Source organism: Cetorhinus maximus, chromosome 13 (genome assembly GCF_964194155.1).
Source record: "Cetorhinus maximus chromosome 13, sCetMax3.hap1.1, whole genome shotgun sequence".
In the NCBI taxonomy this organism is placed as follows: domain Eukaryota; kingdom Metazoa; phylum Chordata; class Chondrichthyes; order Lamniformes; family Cetorhinidae; genus Cetorhinus; species Cetorhinus maximus.
In genome coordinates, this window is record NC_135891.1 from 102710149 (window position 1) to 102737389 (window position 27241).

The window sequence follows — 27241 nt, forward strand, 5'->3', positions numbered from 1 at the left end:
TGGCCAGGGTTCAAAACAGAATACATCAACCACCATGTACATACTTCAATTGATTTCCTCAACAAATGTCTGTATAACCCCCTAAAATTATATAAAGAATTTATGTATTTTCTTTCCCTTAGTTCCAAGATGTAGTTGACATTTTTCTACATCACAACAACCTGCTCACCATGCTAACATACACCAGGAGATAGAAAAGGTGTGTAAGAAAGGCAAGGTTACAGTGATCATGGGGGGGTTTCAATATGCAGGTAGACTGGGAAAATCAGGTTGGTAGTGGATCCCAAGAAAAGGAATTTGTGGAATGTCTACGAGATGGCTTTTTGGAGCAGCTTGTGGTGGAGCCCACTAGGGAACAGGCAATTCTAGATTTAGTCATGTGTAATGAGGCAGATTTGATAAGGGAGCTTAAGGTGAAGGAACCCTTAGGAGGAAGTGACCATAATATGATAGAATTTACCCTGCAATTTGAGAGGAAAAAGCTGGAATCAGATGTAATAGTATTACAGTTGAATAAAGGCAACTACAGAGGCATGAGGGAGGAGCTGGCCAGAATTGACTGGGAGATGAGCCTAGCAGGAAAGACAGTGGAACAGCAATGGCAGGAGTTTCTGGGAGTAGTTTGGGAGATACAGCAAAAATTCATCCCTAGGAAGAAGAAGCATACTAAAGGGAGGACGAGGCAACCACGGCTGACAAGGGAAGTCAGGGACAGCATAAAAGCTAAAGAGAAAGCATATAATGTGGCGAAGAGCAGTGGGAAACCAGGGGATTGGGAAGCTACAAAGTCCAACAGAGGACAACTAAAAAAGAAATAAGGAGGGAGAAGATTAAATATGAGGGTAAACTAGCCAGTAATATAAAAGAAGATTGCAAGAGTTTTTTTAGATATATAAAGGGTAAGAGAGAAGCAAAAGTGGACATTGGGCCGCTGGAAAATGACGCTGGAGAAGTAGTAGTGGGGAACAAAGAAATGGCAGAGGAACTGAATAGGTACTTTGCGTCAGTCTTTACAGTGGAAGACATGAGTGACATCCCCAAAGTTCAAGAGAGTCGGCGGGGGCAGAGGTGAGTATGGTGGCCATTACCAAGGAGAAGGTACTAGGAAAACTGAAAGGTCTGAAGGTGGATAAATCACCTGGGCCTGATGGATTACACCCCAGAGTTCTGAAGGAAATAGCTGAAGAGATAGTGGAGGCGTTAGTGGTGATCTTTCAGGAATCAGTGGAGTCAGGAAGGGTCCCAGAGGACTGGAAAATCGCTAATGTAACCCCCCTGTTTAAGAAGGGAGTGAGGCAAAAGACGGGAAATTACAGGCCGATTAGCCTGACCTCGGTCGTTGGTAAGATTTTAGAGTCCATTATTAAGGATGAGATTTCAGAATACTTGGAAGTGCATGGTAAAATCAGGCAAAGTCAACATGGTTTCATCAAGGGGAGGTCATGCCTGACAAATCTGTTAGAATTCTTTGAGGAGGTAACGAGTAGGTTAGACAAAGGAGAGCCAATGGATGTTATCTACTTGGACTTCCAGAAGGCCTTTGACAAGGTGCCGCATGGGAGGCTGCTCAGTAAGAAAAGAGCCCATGGTGTTAGAGGCAAGGTACTAGCATGGATAGAAGATTGGCTGTCTGGCAGGAGGCAGAGAGTGGGGATAAGGGGATCCTTCTCAGGATGGTGGCCGGTGACTAATGGAGTTCCGCAGGGGTCAGTGTTGGGACCACAACTTTTCACTTTATACATTAATGATCTAGATGAAGGAACTGAGGGCATCCTGGCTACGTTTTCAGATGATTCAAAGATAGCTGGAGGGACAGGTAGTATTGAGGAGGCAGGGAGGCTGCAGAAGGATTTGGACAGGTTAGGAGAATGGGCAAAGAAGTGGCAGATGGAATACAATGTGGGGAAGTATGAGGTCATGCACTTTGGTAGGAAGAAGAGGCATAGACTATTTTCCAAATGGGGAGAGAATTCGGAAGTCTGGAGTGCAAAGGGACTTGGGAGTCCTAGTCCAGGATTCTCTTAAGGTTAACTTGCAGGTTGAGTCGTGGTTAGGAAGGCAAATGCAATGTTGGCATTTATTTCGAGGGGACTGGAATATAAAAGCAGGGATGTGCTGCTGAGGCTTTATAAGGTTCTGGTCAGACCACATTTAGAATATTTTGAGCAATTTTGGGCCCCGTAGCTCAGGAAGGATGTGCTGGCCCTGGAGAGGGTCCAGTGGAGGTTCACGAGAATGATCCCAGGAATGAAAGGCTTAACATATGAGGAACGTTTGAGGACTCTGGGTCTATACTCGATGGAGTTTAGAAGGATGAGGGGGGGATTTGATTGAAACTTACAGAATACTGAAAGGCCTGGATAGAGTGGACGTGGGGAAGATGTTTCCATTAGTAGGAGAGACTAGGACCCGAGGGCACAGCCTCAGAGTAAAGGGAAGACCTTTTAGAACAGAGATGAGGAGAAACTTCTTTAGCCAGAGAGTGGTGAATCTATGGAATTCATTGCCACAGAAGGCTGTGGAGGCTAGGTCATTGAGTGTATTTAAGACCGAGATAGATAGGTTCTTGATTGGTAAGGGGATCAAAGGTTACGGGGAGAAGGCGGGAGAATGGGGTTGAGAAACTTATCAGCCATGACTGAATGGCGGAGCAGACCCGATGGGCCGAATGGCCTAATTTCTGCTCCTTTGTCTTATGGTCTTATAGGTGAGGGCACCTCACAGCCATTTGTGGAATTCACACATCACATTGCTTACGGATGGCCCAACACCTAAAGACCATGGAGTTTCCACACTACCTGTTTAAGTTCCAGACTCAAACTAGCAAATCAACAAGCAGCTAAAGTACTTAACCTGCTACAGTTTCAAAGTTCACCTGAGAACTATCCTATATATTTGGCTACAAGAAACCTCAACCTGCTACGAACCCTTCACTTTACAAGACCCTCACTTCAACTTTAAAATCACCAGATCCATTCAAGAAACCACAGGCCTGCCACATGGGAAATTGAGACTGAATTAACGTAATCTGGATACAGAAAGATTGTGCATTCTTACAATCTTTTTGTGCAAATGTGAGCCATTGCATTAATTTGGGATAAATGAGGGGGAATAAATAATCTTCTTTATTTAAAATGCACAAAAGCTTGCTGCTGAATTATTTAATTGGAATACACACTCCAAGGGTAAGAAAAGGCATATGTCATTCCATATAAAACATACTGATTATAGGCAGTAAGGGAGCACAGCCCATGACATTGGCATTTTCTAAATTCTGTAGGAAGGTAGAGTTAGGTGGGTGCTCTGTTGCATTTACAGCAAGACTATTACCAAAACATCTTCAGGGGGCCTTATTCTTGCTGAATTTTCTGCTGTTAGCCTGTGTTTATGTCACACTATAAGGAGGATGCTGGAATAATAATTATTAAATGGCAAGTTTTTAAGATCTAAGTTATGAAAAGTATAAAAAGGGTAAGTAAAGCACTGATCCCTTTAGCATAAACACAATGTGGAAAATTTGGGCAAATCTGTCATTAGTAATAACAGCATGCCAAAAAACAACAGCAATTCATAAGGTAACAGGAAACACTTGGAAGCTCTACCTCTGTGGAGGATAAGGCTGAAACAAAATCACTACGCATAAGGAAAAAAACAGGTTTAGCACAAAAACTTTAAAATGGTTGGAATTACACACAAGCAAGCTATTTATTTCAATGCAATGAAAAAATTGTGTAGAATGGAACAACTGTAACTCTAAGTGAATCCTACTTTTAGTTTCATATCTGCTACTGCCCAGTTTGATCAGAAATATTAAAGGCCTTTCTGCATATTCAAATAATTAGCCTTGAGAAATCTTGCCTGAGCACATTTCCGCCTGAACTATCCCTGCAGTGTAGGTTTCTTATGTCATTTCCTGCTGTGGTTCACAGCCCAGACAGGATGTGTAGGCTCATTTGAAAAAATGGCCTGAAGGCAGATTTCCCCCTTACAGTCCAAAGACACCCTCCCTTAAAGCTTCAGTGCCCAAGGAATATTTTACTATTAAACATTGAACTTTAAGAGGTGGCCTTTTTGGGACATTTTTGGAGATCAATACACAAATGTTGTTTATCCCCCAATTCCAAACAGCGGAGAGGTATTAGACTGACTGCACACCAATAGTGCTAACTTACACAAAGCAAATAATGTGGTCAGATACCAATCCCCTGTACAAAAATGTAATTAATCTACAGAATGAATTGCATTTGAAACGTAACATTTAATAATTACAAGGCTTTAATCTTAAAACTTTTAGTTTGAATAAAATTTGAATTTACCAAGCAGGATAACAAAACCCAAGTTCAATGCTTACCAGAGCAAAGCTCCCCATACCAACTCCTGGAAAACATGTCATTAGGACTATTGATACGTACCAGCTTAGGCTCTACTCAGATATCGCAGGGACTAGGTAGCAATGTTTTTTGAGGGGTGGGGGAAGGAAGAGACATCATTGGGCAGGGTGTGAGGAAATATTTTATAAATGATACAAATTCAAGAACATAACATTGTTATACATAGGCATATGTAAAGCAATTGTAAAATATTTAGGAAAACTGGCAAATACAACATTTTTTAAAAATGCATTAAAAAGTTGGAAACACACCATGTCAAATCTATATTGGTGGGGGAAAAACAGGCAATGTTTTGGGTTCATACACTGTACCCAAAATATGTATTTAAAATTCAGATAGCATTTCATCATCAGCATTCAAAATCACGCTAGCACTGAAGAAGTGCATGTTATTGTTTTCATTTTCCACCTCTCTGGTCGTGTTACAATTATGAGGTTTATAAGCTTATTATGTTTTTGGACTATTATGAGGTTTAAAAGATTATGTTTTGGGATTGTCCTCAGTTTAAGGTAAAATGGACATGACCATTTGACCTGTTCTGAAGTCTACCTGACTGGAAGCCTGGGTGGTTTGATTGTTAGAGATTAAAGGGGGTCCAAATTGTTTTACTGGAGAAAGGTGCAAGGCGTTTACACTTGCAGACAATGGCAGCAGCCTGTCTGTGCTAACATTGGAGAGACTGAGAGTCTCCAAAGTCCCAGAAAAGTGTTGAGAATGTTGGATTGTAAACAGTTGTGCTTTAAATTGTCCATTTACTTCCAAGATAATAGAGTTGGGGTCTCAAGGATAACTAATCAGCATCTCTACCTGAAGACAAGGCCCATGTGATGCATATTGACATGGTGATGGGCTTTGTGGTGGGAAGGGTACTGAGGGAGCCAGGTTAGAAGTATTCCTGAAATATCACTGAATATCACAGACAAGTGGGTTAATCTGCTAGGGTCTTGGAGAAGGAGAGACTTTCAGCCTCTAGCTGATCTATGATTCACCATGCCAGAATGCTTGTATTGAGAAGACCAAATTTGTGAGGAGTTAAAACAAAGCTGGAGGATTCGCCTAGCTGGCAGTGGACAGAGGATCTCTATGAAGGAAATGTCACTATGAAGGACATTTCTGAAATTAGAAGTTACCAGGCTGAGAAAGGAAAAGAACAGAAGTAAACCCTCAGGAGCCAACAATCATTTTGGACTAATTCTGGAAAAATTGAATGTCTATTTAAAGATTAGTGTAACGTATGCCTAATAGTGTTTTTTTTGGGTTGTTAAAAGTTCTGTTCTGTAGTTTAAAGTATAAGTTGCTAAAGATAGTGTTCAGTCACTAGTGCTTTTAGCCTGTTTGTTACTGTAAATGCCTTAAAACATGAAATCTTGTATCATCCATTCAGCTTAACTGGAAGTTAGAATTTCTTTTAAAAAGTTATGAGTCTCTACGGGATTGTAAAAGTGGGAATGCGACTGTAGTTTTTTCCCCCCCTGTGATCCAAGATCAATTTGGTTAAATTTCCTGACTTTGTTAAATGAAAACAAAAGTTAAAATAGATGCCATATGAAAAATAATTCTCAGTACTTTTTGCAAACAATTAAACTTCAATGCCAAATTCTACATGCAGACAATACTGCAAAACAAACCCAGTGACATGTGAAACAATATAGAATCAGAAGGCCACTTTAAATATTCAAGAATTGAATGTATTAAATATATAAAAATGAACATGGGAATGAATTGGTTATCAATGTACATCCAAAACCCTATGGGTACCCTATGTCAAACTGCAATTGTATAACCCATTCTAGTTATCAAAAGATGGTAAACCTGCCAATTTCACTATCTGCCTTCATACTGTACTTACCTTCAACCGACAGACTGAAGTTCAGTTATCACTTATCAACTGAACATCACACTATATTGACCTTTGCAAAGAGAATTATATATTGGCCGTAATAAAAGATCCAGGAATATATATTCCCTTTTCAGGTACTATTCTGATATTATGCCAATGGAAACAGGATTTAGGGCCTTTAAGTTCATAAAATCATGGAAATTTATGCCACAGTAAACCACCATTCAAACATTGAGTCTTACCTGCCCAAAAAATACTTATTCTATAAGAATTAAAATTAAACCTTACCCTAGCATTTAAGGGGAAGAGCAAGATACTGGCCTTGAAACTATGAAGTACTTACAACATCTGTATTGGGGTGGGCGAGGGGAGAGGGGGGGGGGGGGGGGGGGGGGGGGGGAGAGAGAGAGAAAGAGAGAGAAATGGGGATAATCCACCAAATGGGGTACAACTAATATTCATCTAAAGAACAGAGCCCCTAAGGAGCAGATGTAATAGTCACTCCTGATGAACCTACTGCAGTGCTTTGAGATGGAACTAAATTAGTGGATGATCACTATAGCATGGATTTGGGATTTAAGAAAATATTTAATACAGAATTACAGGACTTATAAAAAGAGTGCAAAGGTTTATGGAATTAACAAACTGATAAGAAAGGATTATCACACAATCATTACCTAGCAACTTTGCTGAACATTATTAAGCATGGACAGAAACAACATGAGTCATAACGCCCTTCAATACTGAAGTCTCCCAGGGCTTACATTTGGGCAAAGTATGGCTACAAAATCCTTTAGAATACTAGCCCACCGTGAATCATTACTTTAAGAAAATATCTAGGCTACCTGTGGCAAAAATAACCATAAACATGAGACAAAATACTGCATGGGACACAAACGTTGCTTTGTAGTTGGGAGTGAACTCACAACGGAATTTTCTAAACAAAATTCAAGATTGGAGAATGGAAATGGATAAATTCTAGCTTTTGCTCCAATAATTTTTGAGATTCAGGGACATTTATGAAGATCTTCTCTGAAGAAGTTACTTAGCAAGACCAGAATCTATGATACAGCAGTTCATTAGAAGTCTTAATGAGCCAAATAACCTTTTCTCATTGCATGTATTATGTCATTATGATGTTTGTATCTATCAAATACACAAAAACCACATCTACAGTACTCGGTGATGGTATTCAGACAATTATGCACCATACATCCAACAGATCAAAAGATATGTTTGCTGAAGCACAGTAGTTGCTAATCGACAACAGTGCTGGATTTATTGCGGGGTGCTCAGGTAATTGAAGTGTGTGCAGTTATATTGAGAACAAGGTAAAAATCAAAATATTACATTGTGCATCAGGTTTCTTCAGCAGTTATCAGTTTCGATTTAACTAAGCCAGTTCAATCAAATATGTTTTCAAGTAGTAAGGCAAGAAAAAAAATATCACTTTTTTTCATTTTTATTCTCCCTGTGTTAAAGGGGTTGATTTTGTAACCCCAATTTGAGTTTCTTTTTCTCCTCACTTGGTGTAGAATCACAGCTTTATTTTTTTGCCCTTGTTGGAGTTCATTTCAATAGATGCTGGTCACCTTCCAGTGTATTATCCAGGCACTATTATTCGCATGTAATTTTTGGCACTGAGTGCTGTTAGGGTGGCAGAACAGCAGAGATTGATCTTGTGCCAACCCAATATTTGCACCTACACAACCATGCTGGAAGTGTTGTAGTCAAGTCAGAACCTTGACATGTATCTTTCTTGCCTCCCTTCCTCCAAGCTAGACTAGTTAAGGTAAATTATAGTTGCTCAGTGACCATAATGGCTGAGATCGGTTAATCTAGCACAACTGGTGATGGGGCTGGGGCTTCCCCCTTGTCCTCACTTTTGACTCCACCAGCATCCGCATTCAAAAGATCATCTCCGCCACTTCCGCCAACTCCAGCGTGATGCCACCACCAAACACATCTTCCCCATACCCCAGCTATCAGCATTCCATAGGGACCGATCCCTCCGAGATACCCTGGTCCACTCCTCCATCGCCCCCAAATCCTCATCCCCTTCCCACGGCACCTTCCTATGCAATCACAGGTGGTGCAACACCTGCCCCATTACCTCCTCACCATCCAAGGCCCCAAACACTCCTTTCAGATGAAGCAGTGCTTCACTTGCACCTCTTTCAATTTGGTCTACTATATTCACTGCTCCCAATGCAGCCTCCTCTACATTGTGCAGACTAAATGCAGACTGGGTGACCGCTTTTCAGAACACCTTCACTCAGTCTGCAAGCATGACCCAGGCCTTCCTGTCGCCTGCCATTTCAACTCACCATCCTGCTCTCATGCCCACATGTCCTTGGCCTGCTGCAATGTTTCAGTGAAACCTAACGAAAACTGGAGGAACAGCACCTCAGGTTCCGATTAGGCACTTTACAGCCTTCTGGACTTAACATTGAGTTCAACAACTTAAGACCATGAACTCTCTCCTCCATCTTGACCCCCTTTTTAATCCATTTTTTTTCCCAACCCCCACAGGGCCTTCTGTCACTTGCTCTTATGTTTTACTTTCGTAGAGCATTGACCCTTGTTCTGCTATTAACGTTCTGCTATCTTACCTTTATGCCACTATCAGCACATTCTTTAGTCTTTAACATTACCATTAACACTCCCTTTGATTTGCGTCTATCAAATCTCTCCTGAGCTCCTACTTATCCCTGACCTTTGATTTTGCTCCACCTGCTCCATCCCCTCTTAAGCAGTATAAAATCTACCTCGAGTCATATGGACTTGAAACATTGATCTGTTTCTCTCTACACAGATGCTGCCAGGCCTGCTGAGTTTTTCCAGCATTTTCTGTTTTTAACTTCTCTGATCTGTATTGTTCAGCTATGCACAGGATAGACTTACTGAGCATTAGCCCATATTTTTGTCAAACTGTACATAAAATTAGCTATTAATAATCCAAGCACACCAATGATCTCGACAACATAGAGATTTTTTTAAAAATCAGCCTAAGACGTCACTGATTTACACTATGTTGTAACTTTACAGGAGGAATGGTCTCCTCCCTTGGTCGAGGCAGCTTCACAAGCTAAAGCAATAAAACTGTATCTAATTGGGTAGGAAGGGAATATTCCTGCTGCTTAAGTGGTTGCCCCCATCAATCACTAATTTTGGTCTTTTGTGACAAAATAGAAGATGCAGGAGCATATAAGGCTAGAAAGGATGATATATTCTCCCCTCACCCAAATACTTCAGTATGTGCATGGTTTTGCTCATTCCCAATTCTTGAATCATTAAAGTCTTCTAAACTGTGCAATAGTTTGTTGTGCATGTGAACCAATATCTTCTGCACAGACCAGCTGTAATTGCACCACAGATGATTGAAGTTTGCAGACTCTAATGAGGAATGGAGCTGAGAATGTCTTCAGCAAAGTTTGTTTTATGTCTTGGATATTTAACACAATAATCACTTCTGGATAAAAACTGGAGTGTAAAGTGCACTGATGAGAGATAAGATTTAACAACTCACAGGCCAAGTTTCCTCTGTGCAACTCAGAACGTAAACCCAAAAATGTGTCCAATGTCAAATTGCCAATCTCATTAAAACAGTCAAACGTAAAATGGGCAAAACTCAGCAGACACCACCAGAGCTCAAGGAAAGCACCAACTTATATCATCTATTTCTTTTAAGTATGAAAATTTAAGTTTCAACTCATTGAACCGAAATTCATACATCAGATTCAAAATCCTGAAATCAGGGAAGCTTTTCCAATGTGAGCTACATTTATTCCATAAAAAATCAAAGATGACAGAAGAGAGAGATTTCAATGAGATTATTTTTTATTTAAATACTCAAAAAATTGCACTAGAACACCAGAGGAATGATTTTCTTTCCTGCTGCACCTGAATAAGTGTGACTGAACAACTGCAATAGGGGAATACTCACATTTGAGAATTGTGGACGTTGGCCAGATTTGTGAGCAGAGATTGCTTAAATGGATCAATTGAGAAGACTTGGCATATTGTAGTTATGTACTTAACTCACTTACACCCAGTTAGTTTGCACCCAAATTATGCCTGACACTGGTGATGAGCAAATGCGGATGAAGCTCCCAGGTCAATGCATCATTTAGAATTACACAGCATCTTCACAATGTTGGACTAATGTGGTAATGTTCCTAGACTAGTAATCTGGAGGCCAGGACCAATGTACTGGAGGCGAGTACAAATCCCACCACAGCAGCTCAGGGAATTTGACCTCAATTCATTAATAAATCTGGAATAAAATGCTACTTTCATTAATAATGATTAGGATTGTCAATAAAACCTAGCTGGGTTAATAATCACCTTCAGGGTAAGCAACCTGCCATCCTTACACAGTCTACATGTGACTCCAAACCCACAGCAATGCGGTTGACTCTTAAATGCCCTCTGAAATGGGCAAGCCACTCAGTTACACAGAGATACTATAGAAGCTGGGGTTGTCCACATTATGCAAAAGATGAAAGGGAGATTTAATAGAGGTGTTCAAAATTGTGAAGGGTTAAGAGGAGAAACCATCTCTAATGGCAGAAGGGTTAGAGGACACAGATTCAAGATAACTGACAAAAGCAGGGGAGTGGTGAGGGGAATTTTTTTTAATGCAGAGTGCTACGACCTGGAGCGCATTGCCTGAAAGGGTGGTGGAAGTAGGCTCAATAACTTTCAAAAGGAAATTTAATAAATATTTCAAGGGGGAAAATTTATAGGGCTATGGAGAAAAAAAATAATTGGATAGCTTTCCCAAAGAGCTGGCACAGACACACTGGGCTGAATGATGCAACACAGAAGGCAGCCATTTTATGATTCTATGAGTACAGTATCAAGAAAAGTAGAAGAAGTTATTAGGCTGCAAAAGGAAAACCCTCCCACTCAGGTATACTTGCTGTAAAGGAAGATGACAGTAGTTGTCAGATGTCAGTCATGCAGACAGAATGGCAGGAGCTCCTTAGGGCCACACATCTTCAGACCAACTATCATCTGCTGCCCTGCATGCCATCAAAGTGAAACACTCGCCGATAATTCCAGCATTCAATTCCATTCACAACTTCTGGGGTGGGAGAGTGGGTGCAGCACACGCAAGAAAGGGAGGAGAGTGAGAGAAAAAAAGAGAGTGAAAAAGCTAGAGACAGGAGGAGAGAGAGAAAAAGGGGGAAAAAGAAGAAAAGTAGAAAGGAGAGAGGTGAGAGAGAGAAAACCAATCAGAAAGCTCCCCAAAAAATGTAATGTCAACAATGTTTGTTTAGGAGCCAGGTTGCCTTTCCCATGAAGACTCATTTGTTAATTACATTGAAACAAAAGGTTGTTTTATGGATTCAGGTATTAACAATATAAATGCTAATCTACAATGACCTATTCATAATATTTATATATATTATAGATGTCCTTGGTCCGAATATTGTACAACTGATTTCTAAACAACTGCTGTAGGTCACTTTATCCGTAGAACTGTAAAGTGAAAACTCTTGTTCACTGTCAAGGCCACAAGAAAACTCAGGTACAGTACACACAAGAAAACAGTGCACCTGAAAATGATTCATTATTCAGCATTTTCAAAAATCACCCTCATCATTTCTGCCACTAACAATGAGAACCATCTGAACAGACAGCAATTTTAACAAACACAGAAATTTTAAGGACAGTCCAAGTGGACACAAGGGTACAGTGCAACTGTTTTGAACTAATACAGCAGGCAACTGACCTCTCACAATATTGGTGAATGTAAAAGTTACAGCTCTGATGCCAGAAACAGCACAATCCTGACTCCCCCAAACAAAATGTTACCTTGTTAAATGTTACTTTATAATTTCAAGGGAGAAGTATATGGGCGAGTTACGAATCCTATTTTAACTTATTGCGTATGTATATATACACACTGAAAACAAATAGGAAATTGCTTTGCTTGGCTTCAATAGCATGTCATTATCAATAGTATGGATTCTACAAGATTTTCAGAAAATTAAAATGAATCTTCAAAGAAAGCAAGCAAACATCTACAATGCCCCTGCCCCACCTATTACAGTACCAGTGTAATGTTTCATTCATGCACTGGAGCTGTCTAAAATGCACTCAGACCCGCAGGCAGCTTCTGAATATTCGCAATCCAGCCACTGAGGTGACTCGACCCTATTTGGATTTATATTGTCTTGTTTGTAGGTTTATGCTAATTCAATTCTGTGGGCCTGGAGGTTTGGAAAGTGATTTTAAATGGTGTTTCCACTTTGACAAAGAAGTAATAAATCAGAACACCAAGATATGTCTAGAATCTAAAAATAGTGCAAATTGATTGCAACATAGATTTGAACCCTGTACATGGACGACGTCGCCGTCTTCTGCTCGGATCCGCTGTCGGTGCGCAGACTGATGCACGTCTGCGACCAGTTCGAACTGGCCTCGGGAGCCAAGGTAAATCGTGGGAAGAGCGAGGCCATGTTCTTTGGGAACTGGGCTGACCGATCCTTTGTCCCCTTCACTGTCAGGGCTGACGGCCTGAAGGTGCTGGGGATATGGTTCGGAGGGACCGGGGCATGCGTTAGAAACTGGAAGGAGCGAGTGGCTATGGTGAAAAGGAAACTGGGCATGTGGGAGCGACGCTCCCTCTCCATTGCGGGTAAGAACCTGGTCATCAGGTGTGAGGTACTCTCGCTGTTGCTGTACGTGGCGCAGGTCTGGCCCATTCCACACTCCTGCGCGATGGCGATCACTCGAGCCATCTTCCGCTTTATCTGGAGGTCGAAAATGGATCGTGTCTGCAGGGACGCGATGTACAAGCCTCTAGATAAAGGGGGAAAAAACGTGCCCAACATCGCCCTCATACTGATGGCCACCTTTGTGTGCGGCTGCATCAAGCGGTGCGTAGACCCTCAGTACGCAAACACCAAGTGTCACTACGTGCTGAGGTTCTACCTGTCCCCGGTGTTGCGAAGGATGGGTCTGGCCACGCTGCCGCGGAACGCTCCAAGTAGTTGGACCGTGCCGTACCACCTGTCCCTGGTGGAAAAATTTATGCAGAAAAACACCTTTGACCACAAGTCCATCAGGCAGTGGTCAGCACGTAACGTCCTAGAGGCCCTGAGGGATAAGGAGAGGGTGGACCCTGTGGGATGGTTCCCCGAGCAGACTGTCAAAGTCATTTGGCAGAATGCCTCATCGCCAGAACTTTCCAACAAGCACCAAGACGTAGCTTGGCTGGTGGTGAGAAAGGCCCTCCCCGTCAGATCCTTCCTACACGCCAGGAGTCTCACCCCCTCTGCACGATGCCCTCGAGGTGGCTGTGGTGGGGAAGAGACCGTTGTTCACCTCCTTGTGGATTGTGCCTTTGCAAAGAAAGTCTGGAGAGAGATGCAGTGGTTGCTGTCGAGGTTCATCCCGAGCAGTTCTGTGACACAGGACTCTGTGCTCTACGGGCTGTTCCCAGGGACACACACCGAGACAAACATCAACTGCAGCTGGAGGATCATCAACTCGGTGAAAGACGCGCTTTGGTCTGCCCGAAACTTGTTGGTCTTCCAGCACAAAGAGTTGTCCCCGACCGATTGTTGCGGACTGGCACAATCCAAAGTCCAGGACTACGTGCTGAGGGACGCACTAAAGCTTGGGGCAGCTGCCGCAAAGGCGCAATGGGGAAGGGTCGCTGTCTAAGACCTTTCTACCACAGCGCACCGAGAGACTGGGAACTGTTTAGAGCCCCTCGGGCTGTACAGATCAAAATGAAAGGCTGTAAATGACTGTAATATTGTTTGTACTGATGCACCTGGTGATACATTTTGTAAAAGTTTAACCTGGATTGTACCCTTGTAATGTTGTTTTTGAAATGGTTTTGAATGTGATTGAAGATTTTTATGAATAAAGTATATTTTTACAATAAAAAAAAAACATAGATTTGAAATCTCTGTGGCACCTGAAACTCCATGGCAGGCACCTTTGCAGCCCAAAAGCTTAGATACACATTTTATGCATACCCACCATAAGGCCATTTGTCATAGGTTTTAAGTTTATGCAGTAACTCCAACCAGGAGCTGAAGAGCCCAGACTGAACATCACTTCATTTGGGAAATTTGGAAACTTATTTTCCATTGTTATTATCGTGGGGGATAATTAATACTCTGCCCATGACCCAATATTATCAATAAGTATCCAGGACCATGCAAGAGCACACATGAGCACTACACACCACAGATACTGGTCTGAAATCAGCAGCTACAATATAACTGCAGCCTTATATTAGTCACCCCACTGACATAAGTGACATGAGGATCACTCAATTCAGTTCATTTAAACTTCTGAAATAGCATGTATTTTCTAGCACTGCCAGTGAATATAAGGAATCAAACTGCAATATGGTACAAAACACTGGTTATCAGCAACTTTGTACTAAAATATTAGTATTAACTCAGGCAAGCAATCCAATCTCAACGTGAACAAGTGGGAAAAAAAGCTTGTTTTAAAGCTTGGCAATTTAATGGCATTACAGGTCAGTGTTAAAAATAATACATTGAAGATCTAAAACTGGGTATAAAAGGGGCAAAGAGACTATAAGAATGGATTAGTGGCCAATATAAAAGCAGGAATCCAAAGTTCTTTTGTAAACGCAAATATTTGGTGGGGTCGAATGGGGGCCAAACCTTCTTGCAGAGGTAGAGGGCACATATGAGATACTAAATGAATAGTGTGCATTTGTCTTCAGTAAAGAGAATGTGCCAATGCAACAGTAAAGGAGGAGGCAGCAGTGATAAAGGATAGGATAAAAATAGAGGATGTACTTAAAAGAATGGCAATCCAAAGAGTAGGAAAGTCACTTATTTCAGATGAAATGCATTATGTTACTGAAGGAAGCAAGGATGGAAATTGCGAGGCCTCTGGTCACAATCTTCCTGTCCTCCTTGGTTACAGGCTGGTGTCACAGGATTGGAGGATTGCAAATGTTAATGCCCGTTTAAAAAAGGAGAGGGGGATAAACCTGGCAACTATAGGTCAGTCAACCTGGTAGTGGGGAAACTTATAGAGACAATAATATAAAGCAGAATTATTTCACATTTTGGAAAAGTATGGGCTAATAATGAAAGTTAGCATGGATTTGCAAAAGGTAAATCCTGTTTGACTAACTTGACTGATGCCTCTGGTGAAGTAACGGAGAGGGTTGATGGGGATAGTATGGTTAATACAAAAGAGACTTTTAACAGTCTTCTCAACTTATCCAACCATTTTCAAAACATACATCTGCAGGTTCCACAATTCCTGCACCACCATTAAAATTTACTTCTGTGTTAAAATTTCATCTGCCTTGTGTCTGCCCATTTTACCAGTCTCTGTCCTCCTGATGTCCGTTACTATACTCATTTTGTTTTTACTGTTTCCAAGTTTTAAGACATCTACAAACTTTAACCTGGGTGCACAAGGCATAATTTCATTATTGTATGTCAGAAAGAGCAGTGATCCTAATACTGACCTCTGGGGGAACACTACTATATACTTCCCTCCAGTCTGAAAAAAACAATTGTCCACCACTACTCTCTGCTTTGTGTCCCCTGGACAATTTTGTATCGATGTGCCACTATCCCTTTTAAGCAATTACTTCTTCTAGCATGTCTATTATGTGGTACTTTGTGAAACACCTTTAGAAAGTCAACTTCTGCATCAACCACACTACCCTCATCAACCCTCTCAGTTACTTCATCAGAGGCATCAATCAAGTTAGTCAAACAGCATTTGCCTTTCACATATCCATGCTAACTTTCATTATTAGCCCATACTTTCCCAAAATATGAAACAATGCTGCTAATTGCTTTACCAAAGAAAGTCACACAATAAGCTTTTTGTGCTGTACGATTCTATGCTAAATACATGCCTAGGATTTCCCCACACAAGACGAATAGCTGATCTCAATCAAGCAAAGAAACGTGAAGCCAAAATATGTCCCACAGGGAGAGATTAGGAAAATAAAAATCACAGGACCAATTGCATTATATAAATATGATCAGTAAAATAAAGAAAGATAATGGTCCAGGCCTGTTGATCGCTCTTAAACCCTTTCAGACAGAAAATGTGCATGGTATAAGGAGGGTTAAGGAAAGAACAATAAATTTTGCCAAATTGTAGTGCTGAGCAAATGAAGATACAAAAAAACAGTAACATTTTCACAAATTTACTCCATGCAATTAAAGCTTTACATAATGCACTAAAATGCAATGGAAACCAAATTTGAGATTATCACAGCACATTATTTATCAACAGATCAACAACAATGGCATTACAAACATAAAATACATTTATATCAAGGGCATGGGATACATTGATAACCCTGGTACAGAACAAAGAAAGACTGATAAACATCACTTTTACAAACTGATATTGGATGATTTCATGATGATAATCTCATGTTTAAGGTTCACTCTCAGAAAATAATCAGAACCATTTCCTGGATAATTTCCATGTATTTGCTGCCTATCAGCCTTTTAATACTGAACCAATTTCACGAAAATTTGATTTAAGGGCTTTTGCTATTCTTCTTGCTAATTACGTTTATGAATTTGACAATGCATAAAAGCTTTCCAGTTGAATGTATTCAATATTTTCTTCCCTTCTCTGCTGGAAACAGTGTCCCATCCAGGAGTATGTATGCCTCTGGGCAGTGGGCGGCGACAGGCCATGGGCACCCCCATTGCTAAATCCGGTGTCTCCTCACCCGCCATCTAGTTATGCATTCCTTCCAGCAGGAGTTCCCGCACAGCCATTGCGGGATGTTTCCCCTACCCACTACAGAGATGCCACGCTCAGCTTTAAGTATGCCTACTATTGCCACAGCAGAGATCACTAACTGAATGATTAGGAAGTGAACGTGCATCTCCGATTCACCTTAAATGTTACCTCAGTTCCTCTCTCCACAGATGCTGTGTATTTCCAGCATTTTCAGTTATTTCAAATTTCCAGCGTCCGCACTATTTTGCTTCTGCATCTTCCCGATTTCTATGACTCAGCAACACAGTGAATTTATATGTTAAAGCCCCACATGGGCCACTGAATGTAAGGAATTCTGCACTGGAGTTACCATATAATGTTAGATTTCAATTTTAGTCAGTTAAAAATTGTTAAATATTTCAAAAGTCTTAATAGCTCTTCATTAAAATGCAGCGCAATTTATCAACTTTAAAGCTGTTCGGTCCTGCAAATTGCTTGATAAAACCCTACAGCAATTTTAATCACCCTTACTTAAATCACTTTAAACAATGTTCCATTTTTTAAAAAAAAGTCAAAGACAAGCCTTATCTACATTTATGAATAATTCAGTGACAGCAGAAAATTTCACAAGTTGTTCTGATAGACTGCATTTGGCAAGTTTTTGGCTAGATATCACTGTGGCCAACAGGTGGTAAACTGCAAATTCCGGTCACAGCTAAGTGTTTCTAACCCAGATCAAAATTGAAAGGTTCCAAAAACGCCTGGCAAACCAGAAATTAGTTTTTTTGCAGGCAATTATTATTACAAACACCAAAGATAGCATTGAACATTATTTATTTGCCACTCAGCAAGATGAGTGATTTCAGCACTGAACATTTTATCACTTCAAACACTCAGCATCAGTACCAAACACTTCTAAGGCATGTACAGAACACATCAGGTGCAAGGGGCTCCCTATTTAGTTCCAACTCAGAACAGCGTTTCTACTGTACCTGTGTTTCATTTGTTAATAACATTTTCAAAACCTATAAAGGCCAGAAAGACACCAGATCTGTCAGCATCTGAAAACAGATGTTGAATGTTCAGGAGCACTGATGGAGGGTGGGCAACTTACAGAAGTTGACAGATTTGCAGTATTTTTCCATTTCCTAAACCAGCTATCCCCAGAAACTTCATGTAAGAAATATGTCATAACAGTTTTGTATCCATTAGGGGAGGGCTTTGATCTGAAACTGTTCTTGATGATCTGTACTACCAAAAAGGAGGCCTTCATTTCATTAGCTGGGCTCGACCTCAGCCTAGCTAACAGAGGTGTAAAACATGTAGTAAACAAAACAGTCTCCAGACTAAAAGTTGTCAGTATGCAGTTGATTGCCTTTGGAAAGAAAATTAGCATATTATGGTCCATAAATAATGTATAACTTTGCAATGGACTCCTTTGATCTTGTAAATTTGTACAGGTTGTCAATCGATAATCGATCCTGTTCACTACATAATGGCATTGTGATAAAAGAAGCTACAGTTCGGATTAACTCTGAAAGTTCCAATTACAAATGGGACAATTGTCCATACAGTTCAAATCTCAACTGAGCCACCAAAAGCCGGCTAATTGCACCCTACTGCCCCATTCCAAATGTGAAGGGCAGGGTATACGGAAGAGAATAAATAGTATAAGGGGGCCAAAAGAAATTCGATAGTGGGTTTGGGGGGGGTGGGGCAAGAGGAGGAAGGAAGATCTGAAAATAAAACTCAGCTGTTTAGACAAAGGAGGGAATCGAATAGAAATAAATACGGTTTATAAGTCTATAACAAAGTTAAGCTGAGTTTTAATAGCAAGTCCTCACAGTAGTGAGAGGAGAAAATAAAGGAAATGCAATGTGCAGATGCATTCAATTTAAATATTAATGTTAGCTGGTGACAAATTACAAGTAGTGTAACGTATAGGGCTGAATTGTTTTTTTTCTCCAACACAAGGTGCTCAAACTCGAATCATCTGAACTGTTAGGAAGTCTTTTACAACTGCTGCTTCTGTCCTCAGAAATGAACTGTTATTTCTTACTTGTATAAGTAATACGGTAACAAAATCAAAGCCTAATTGCCTCTCGCTCTAAAATAAAATAACCATCTAACAACCCATCATTTTGCCTCAGGCTCATTATTCTCAAAAGATGAGATTTGTATTCTAGGGTATAGAGCTCAGTGGTGAAGTTTTGGTCTACAAACGACTTCTATTCAAAACATGCTAACATTGGTTAACCAGAGGTCAAAATTTCAGAACAAATTAAATGTTTTAAATAAATTATTGAAAGCATTATTACTCTTATGCTCAGAAATTCAGGTTGTGAATTGAAAAAATAGAATATTCAGCCACGCAGCTATAAATATTCTTCCAATTTGCGACTAATTCAACATTCTATCAGAGGTGTATTAGCCCATATTTTTCAGCCTAAAGGCCCATTTACAGAATTTAAACTGAGCAGCTGAAAGACCACTCTAGAGAACAGAAAGCTGCATTACAAAAGCTTTAGGAGATAGTCACCAAGTGCTCTGTACATTCATGATATTCCTTAATAAAAATTAACTTCCTTACCTTTCAGTACAAATAAGACAACAGGCACAGTCCTCCTCGCTCACAAGGCATGGCAGTTCAGTTACAAATGAACGTCCTTTGTAGTCACAATGGCAAAATTCCACTTAACACAGGCTTATTTTATAAAGCAAACTGCTGAAGTAATAGTGCAGCATCTATAAAATGGTGATTGAAAGGGAAACCTGAATTGCACAAATATGCAATTTAAAATCAAGAAAAGAATATAGGTTCTTTTATAAAATGTAAACTTGCTCAAGTGTTCTTTCTAACGTGCAGAAACAGTAATTCAAGTAGCATGTCGGTTTTACAAGCCTCATTTTTAGTTCAGAATTATTTTGGTACTAGAACATAGAAAGGTTATTTATGAAATGGCTCATTTTCTTCTTAATATATTAAAAGATATGTCACCCTGTCTATCTAAACTGGTCTAGTGGAATGCATCCTAGGTTGTTGCAAGAGCAAAAGGTAGAAATAGCACAAAATTTTAATCAGTATTTGCCACAGGAGTAATGACCCTCCAATGCATGAGGTGATGCATTTTGATAGGTAGAACATGGGCAGACAATATAAAATAAGGGGTGAAATTTTGAAAAGGGTGCAGGAGTAGAAAGACTTGGGTGTATATGTACATAGATCATTGAAGGTGGCTGGGCAGGTGGAGAGAGCAGTTAATAAAGCATTTGGTATCCTGGGTTTTATTAATAGGGGCACAGAGTACAAGAGCAGGGAGGTTATGCTGAATTTATATAAGACACACCACACGTTAGACCTCAGCTGGAATATTGTTTACGGTTCTGGGCACCATATTATAGGAAGGATTTGAACACAATGGAGAGAGTGCAGAAGAGGTTTACAAGAATGGTTCCAGGGAAGAGAAACTTCAGCTATGAGGATAGATTGGACAGGTTGGGACTGTTCTCCTTGGAGAGAAGGCAGCTGAGAGGAGATTTGATAGAGATGTTCAAAATCATGAGGGGACTAGACAGAGTAGATAGGGAGAAGCTGTTCCCACTCAAAAGGATCAAGAACGAGAGGGCACAGATTTAAAGTGATTTGCAAAAGAAGCAAGTGTGACTGAGAAAAAAAACCTTTTCACACAATGAGTGGTTCAGGTCTGGAATGCACTGTCTGGAAGTGTGGTGGAGGCAGGTTCAATCGAGACATTCAAGAGGACATTAGATGATTATTTGAATGAAACAATCTGCAAGGGTATGGGGAAAAAGCAGGGCAATGGCACTAGGTCATTTGGAGAGCTGGTGCAGACATGCTGGGTCGAATGCCCTCCTTTTATGCCGTTAGGATTCTGTGATTCAGCCCCCTGGTGCTAATGTTATACCACTATTCAAAGTGGAGAGGGGTAAAGCCAGAGGCTACAGTCCAGTCAGCCATGCATTTGTGGTGGGGAAGTTACAGAAAATTATCAGGGGCAAAATAAAATTTTCATTTGGAAAGGCATGGCTTAATCAAGGAGAGCAGGCATGGAGTTGTTCATAGGCAAATCCTGTCTGGCTGACTTTATTGAATTCTTTGATGAGGCAACACAGAACATGAAGCAACACAAAGTGATGCAGTAGATGTATATGTTGACAAATGCCTTGCAAGAGTCCAAATGCCACACAGGAAACTCATTATGAAGCTGGAAGCCCAAGGAATTAAGGGGAAAGTGGTGGTATAGGCACAAAATTGACTCAGTCACAGGAAGCAGAGAGTGGTGGATGTATGTTTTGCAAATTGGGGGATGTCTTACAGTGGTTTATCCCCCCACCAAAGATCAGTTTTGGGTCCATTACTCTTTGCAATTTTTCTGAACAAATTAGACTCGGGTAAAGGGTGCATTATAAAGTTTGCAAATACAAAACTTGGCAAATTAATAGATAGTGATAGGCTTCAGGATGTTGAAATGGTCAGAAGCATGGCAGATGAAATCCCATGTGCAGAAGTATGAAATGATGCACTTTGGGAGGACCAATATAGAGAGATCATATACCATAAACTGCATGTTTTTGAAAGGTACAGATGAGCAGGGAGACATTGGTGGCCATGTACATCAATCCTTAAAAGGTGACAAAGCAAGTTGACAGGGTGTTTAACAAAGCACATGGCTTACTTTGGTTTAAAAATATTGGAACGGAATATAAAAATAAAGAGATCTTGTTAGAACTTGATAAATCACTCAACTGTGGACAATTGTGAGCACCACGCTTCAGGGATTGTATAAAGGTCTTTGAAGGGGTCCATGAGGTTTACCAAGATGTTACCACGCATGAGGAAGAGACTGAATACATTAGAATTGTTCTCCTTGGAATTAGATGGTTAAGAGGTCCTCAATGCACTTCTCTATAGGGTGAGAATTGGACTACAGTAGGCAGGGGAAAAGACTGAACAAGTGCTGTCTTAGGCGTACCCTCAGCATCTCTCGGCAGAACAAAGTTGCCAACTCAGAGGGCATGGAGCATGCTAATGCTATTAGCATACACTCATTGCTAAGCCTACGACGTCTGCTCTGGCCTAGCCACATTCATCAGATGGATGACGGCTGTGTATTCAAAGATCGCCTGTACGGTGAATTGGTTGCTGGGCGGTGTTCAATGGACATGGGCACATTAAAAGGAATGGTAATTGCATCTCAAATGAAAATTAAGTAAAGGTCCCAAATTAAGCAGACCAAAAAAAAAACTAATACTACTTATTTACTTGGAGTACACAATAGGTACTTTTAACTTTCTTTGTATGTTGCAAGTAATAGGAAATGATTGGCATTGCCCACAATCGATCTTTGTATAGATCGTAAATTGTGCTACTCAAAAAAAACATCTCTGGGTGTTTCTGTACTGAACAGAACTAGTACAGTAGAAAATTGTTTTGTTCAGGAAATCTTTTTTTTCTGCAGAAGCTTGGTGGTACACTCCTACACGTGTAATGAGCTGGTTATAAAGAAACACAAAGCACTTTATTCTTCCAATATTTTAGCTGCACGCAAACTTTCTTGGAAGTATAAAATACTTTAATTAAAATTTCAAATTTACATTTCTCCCAGTAACATTTAGCCCAGTTGTATTTTCAAAACATCAGAATTCTTGAACATGTGCATGCTTGGTCTTTTACATAATGCTCCAGTTTTTACCCGATTTCTACCGAGAGAAAATAGGAATCTATTAGTGCAAGCTTCGCTCCAACACCAAATGAACTTCAACAATGCCAATGACAGATTAATCAACCAAAGTCAGCATGTTACCCTCAATTAATATCTAGGCACAAGCACATTTCAGGAGGAGGCACTCGACAAACAGATGCAGGATTCTTGGGTGACTTTTCTCCCCCAAGCCCAAGATCATGGAACTTTTTGGTTTTCCGCTACTACCTGGATAAGATCAACTAATTCAGCACATATCACAAGTCTAGCCATGGACCTTTTGGTCTACATTATTCCAGACCATGCCATAAAACACATATACTCAATGAGTCAATATTTCCAAACTGTTTTTGCATATTTATGCCACCCATTAAAAACAAGCTTGATGAAATACTGTGGAGATATACATTAAAAGAAAAATATACACACAGTAGCAGCACTGTGCATCATATGTAAGATGCGCTGCAGCAACTTGCCAAGGCTCCTTCGACAGCACCTTACAAACCTGTGACTTTTACCACCTAGAAGGACATGAGCAGCAGACGCTTGGGTATATCACCACCTCCAAGCTAACCCCCAAGTCTCACACTATTTCTTCATTCGGTCAAAATCCTGGAACTTCCTCCCTAACAGTACCACATAGACAGCAGCAGTCCAAGATGGCTCACCACCACTCTCTCAAGGGCAATTAGGGGCGGGCAACAAATGCTGGCCTTGCCGGTGATCCTCAAATCTCAAGAACAAATGAAAAAAAGTGATTTAGAGGCCTTCATTCTTTCTCAAAAAGTAAATCAACAAATTTACTTTATTAAAAAGGCATCGCAGCTTCTTGGGTTTCATCTCCATACAACTAAATAGTTGCCTGTGACCATTCTTCTGCTTTACTTTCTGCTCTGTACAAAAGTGCCAAGCCTCCTATCATTTTCTGGTTTCAATGCATGAAGACACTGGGCCTTTTTCCATTCACTAAGAGGCAGTTTTTTTTAAACATAGAATGACAAGCCCATGTACAAGAAATATACATAAAAACGTTCTTAAAGTACATCAATTCACGTCATGTCAAAGGTGAGAAATTTCAGGTTACTACGAACTGAATTCATGCCATAGCATAATTTTGCATTAGCATTCAAACAAACATGGCAGAGTTTGGACTACCTGTTCCAAGATATAGCCCTATGTTGAAATGTACTCCAAATGTACCAAGGTACGCATTTAGTGGGGGATGTTGGAAGAGAACAGCAGTCAACTTGCAACACTTCTGAATCACCAAGCAACCTAGTTAAGAATTGTACAGAAGATGATGAAGAAAAGGTCAAAGGAAAGGACAGCCATCTGAGATAAATTCATAAAATGGTAAGGCCTCAGAGAGGTAGAACCTACTTTTATAAATTACACAAAGGACTGCTGTTGGCTTCAAAGTCTACTTGACTCCCTACAACCAGTTCCTAGAGCCAAACTAGAGATGTGCTGATACTCTGCAGCTTAGATACATTATGAACAATATTCATTAAATATTCTAAGGTCATACAGCAGAAAAAACAATGTAAATATTGTTCAAATCCATACACATGGCTTGATCCTTTCTATATGATGTTCAACTGAAATGTCAATCACCATTTGGGCATAATAGTAACTGAAAGTGCCCAGGATCCCATAAGGCAACAGTTCCATTTGCTGAGAAAAATTCCCAGAGGTAAATCACACTTAAGCTGTGTTTCAACTGAAATTCAGTAGTTCACTACAATACTGAAAACTGATGTTTTAAAATGGAAGTACAATATTTCAGTTTTTCAGAGCAGCAAAGGCAATTGTAAAACATACTTACTAGAGTTATATAGTATTTGGCAATATTCTCCTTCCCTCACCCTCTCACTTTAATTTACATACATAATAGGATACATTTGTATCAAATATCTTCCCTTACATCTGTAGCATTAAAAATAGCTTTGTAGGATATAGCACCAGCCCTTCTCTACAGCTGTAATTCAATTTGGGTTCCAAAACATGCATTAACCTTAAAAAAAATTAAGTAATGCAATTTGAGTGCATTTAAATAAATGAAGTTGCTAGTCAGGCAATGCAAATATAATGTAACTTTTTATTCACTATTGCCATGTTTGGGCCATAACTATTGCACATCACTGAATATATCTATATAGTAGCCAAATGAGTGCCCAAACACAGGTCTGCTCTGATAATTGCCATCCTGCAAACAATTTTAAAAATTCAAAAAAGGTCTTTCTGTGAGAAATTCTGGAAGGCGATTAATGTTAATTCTTGAACAATGACAACAATGGTCCTTATGTGGGTAGGCAGTTTTTCCAAGACCATCCTCCACTAAACTTAATTTGAGCTGTATAGTAAAATGTCACAGAACTAGATAAGACTGGGGGGGGGAAAAAACCTGCTTATGTGTATGGAGTCATAGCTCCCATTAGGCTGTTTACCTATTGCAGAATAGAAGTCCTGGTAAATTATAAAATTAATTTGATTTACATTCTGCTACAATTGTGAAGTTTGTGAGATTATGTTTAGTAACTGTATCTTTAAGGTAAAAAGGACTCATATAACCTGTTCTGAAGTCTGCCTGAATGCAAGCCTTGGTAAATTTGATTGTTAGAGATTAAAGTGGGCCCAGATTGTTTTACTGGGAAGAAGGTGCAAACTGTTTACACTTGAAGAGGATGACAGCAGCCTGTGTGCTAACAGTAGATAGATCGCAAGCTTCCAAAGTCACAGGAAAATGCTGAGAATGTCAGGTTGTAAACGGTTGTACTTTAAACTGCCCATTTACTCCTGGGTCTCAAGGATAGCTAATCAGCATTTTTACCTGGATACAAGGCCCGTGTGGTTCACGCTGTCATGCAGATGGGCTTTGAGAGGGGGGAAGCGTCGAAAATATACCCGAGAACTCTCAAATAAGGTTAGCTTGCCAGGATCCAGGAGAGGAGCTACAGGTAGCAAGATGCTGTGGCTCGCAGGAATGCAGGTAGAAGCTCACGTTCAGATTGAAATGACTGAATTCACTCAGGTGCCAAGAATCACCTTGGACTGGTTCCAGGAGAATTGAATGTCTACTTAAAGCACAGTAAAGTATATCTGTGAAATGGGTTTTCAGTTGTGCTAAAAGAAAAAGGGGAATGTTCGGTTTTGTGGTTTAACATACAAGTTGCCGACAAAGATGGTGTTTAGTCAATAGTGCTTTTAGTGTTTTGTTGCAGTTAAAATCTAAAAAAGTGAAATCTTGTCATGTCATCCTTTCAGCTATTAACTGGAAGTTCAGATTTCTTTTTAAAAGTAATTGGTCTCTATGGAGATCATAAAAATTCACATATGCTCTTAACGTGTTAAATACCAGTAACTTTGAACCTAAAGTATACTTCATACCTCAAACTTTGATCTGCCTTCTAAATGTATTGGGTTAAATATGAAATTAGCCATTAAGGTTTCATGCCACTGTACTAAGGAAGGGAGTGGGTAATTAGCCATTGTCTATAAGGAATCATAATTATTTCTCTGTTAGTGAATGGATCATGTGCTTTTGATTGGAAATAACTTGCGGAGGGGCGGTGGAAAGGAAAATGGAAACGAATACACACAAATATGAGAAGTCCTAAAATGTTGAGTATTTCATCCTCTGGTCCACAAGGACTCACTTCAATCTCTCATATACGTGCTGTTCCATCCCTGGTGCATGAATGGTAAACACTAAATATTTAATAGGTCCAGACTTAAAATTTCCCAAGCACTAACTCGTCTCTTTAACTGCATCGAGCAGCTAATTCATTCATCTGGTGGTTTCATGGTAATGTTACAGCCTCACAACCTGACCCAATAAAAACAGCCACCACCCAAAACAGTGCTCGAACCTTGTGCAATTCGATGTGCAAATCTCCCACGTCTAATGAATTACATATATATATATACATATATATACACACACATATATATATAAAAATATACACATACATATATATATATATAAAATATACACACATACATACATCCACACACACACACACATATATATATATATATATATATACACACACACCGTACTGTACTACTGTTGGTATGGACTAGAAAGCAACTTGCGAAATCTATTAAATTCGGTTTAAATATATAAGAAAAGTCTCTTCTTGCAGTGTTTTAAAGTGTTACAGCTGCCATGGACGTCAGGGTTTCTGGTCACATCAAAAAGCAGCAAGCTGAAAGCTTTTTCTGAAGCAGGGAGAACACAGTGGAGGCAGGGGGAACAGGGTTTAGTCCATTTTTAAAAGCGGCAGAGTCCATGGAGGCCTAGCCATACACAACCGAGCCTAACCCTAAGTGATTCTTAGGAGAGAAATACACAAACCCCCGGAGATCCATTAAAAAAAACAGCCTCTCTCTCTCTCTTTTACCGCTCTCGGCCCGGAGGTGAGGAACACTCGGTACCTTTTTCCTAGGTCGGGGTTGCAGCAGCTTCTTCCCTCATTTTCTCTGCTCCTTTGCCTGTGGTATTTTTAATATCTATCTCTAGATCGCCGCTGGGGCTTTTTTTTTTAAGCCTATTTCCAATCCAGCACCAG

General features: G+C 40.2%; 1 protein-coding gene across 4 annotated transcripts in view; it reads right to left on the bottom strand.

Annotated features, from left to right (window-relative positions):
* LOC144688897 (casein kinase I) overlaps positions 1-27241 on the bottom strand; it is a 93341-nt gene extending 66100 nt beyond the window's left edge. For 2 of the 4 annotated variants that reach the window (XM_078555918.1, XM_078555919.1), the window contains exon 1: positions 27074-27241. The gene's annotated coding sequence lies outside the window, so the exon portion shown is untranslated. Of the gene's footprint in view, positions 1-19537; positions 19581-27073 lie in introns of those variants that run through there. The other 2 variants (XM_078555916.1, XM_078555917.1) reach the window with 2 other exon arrangements.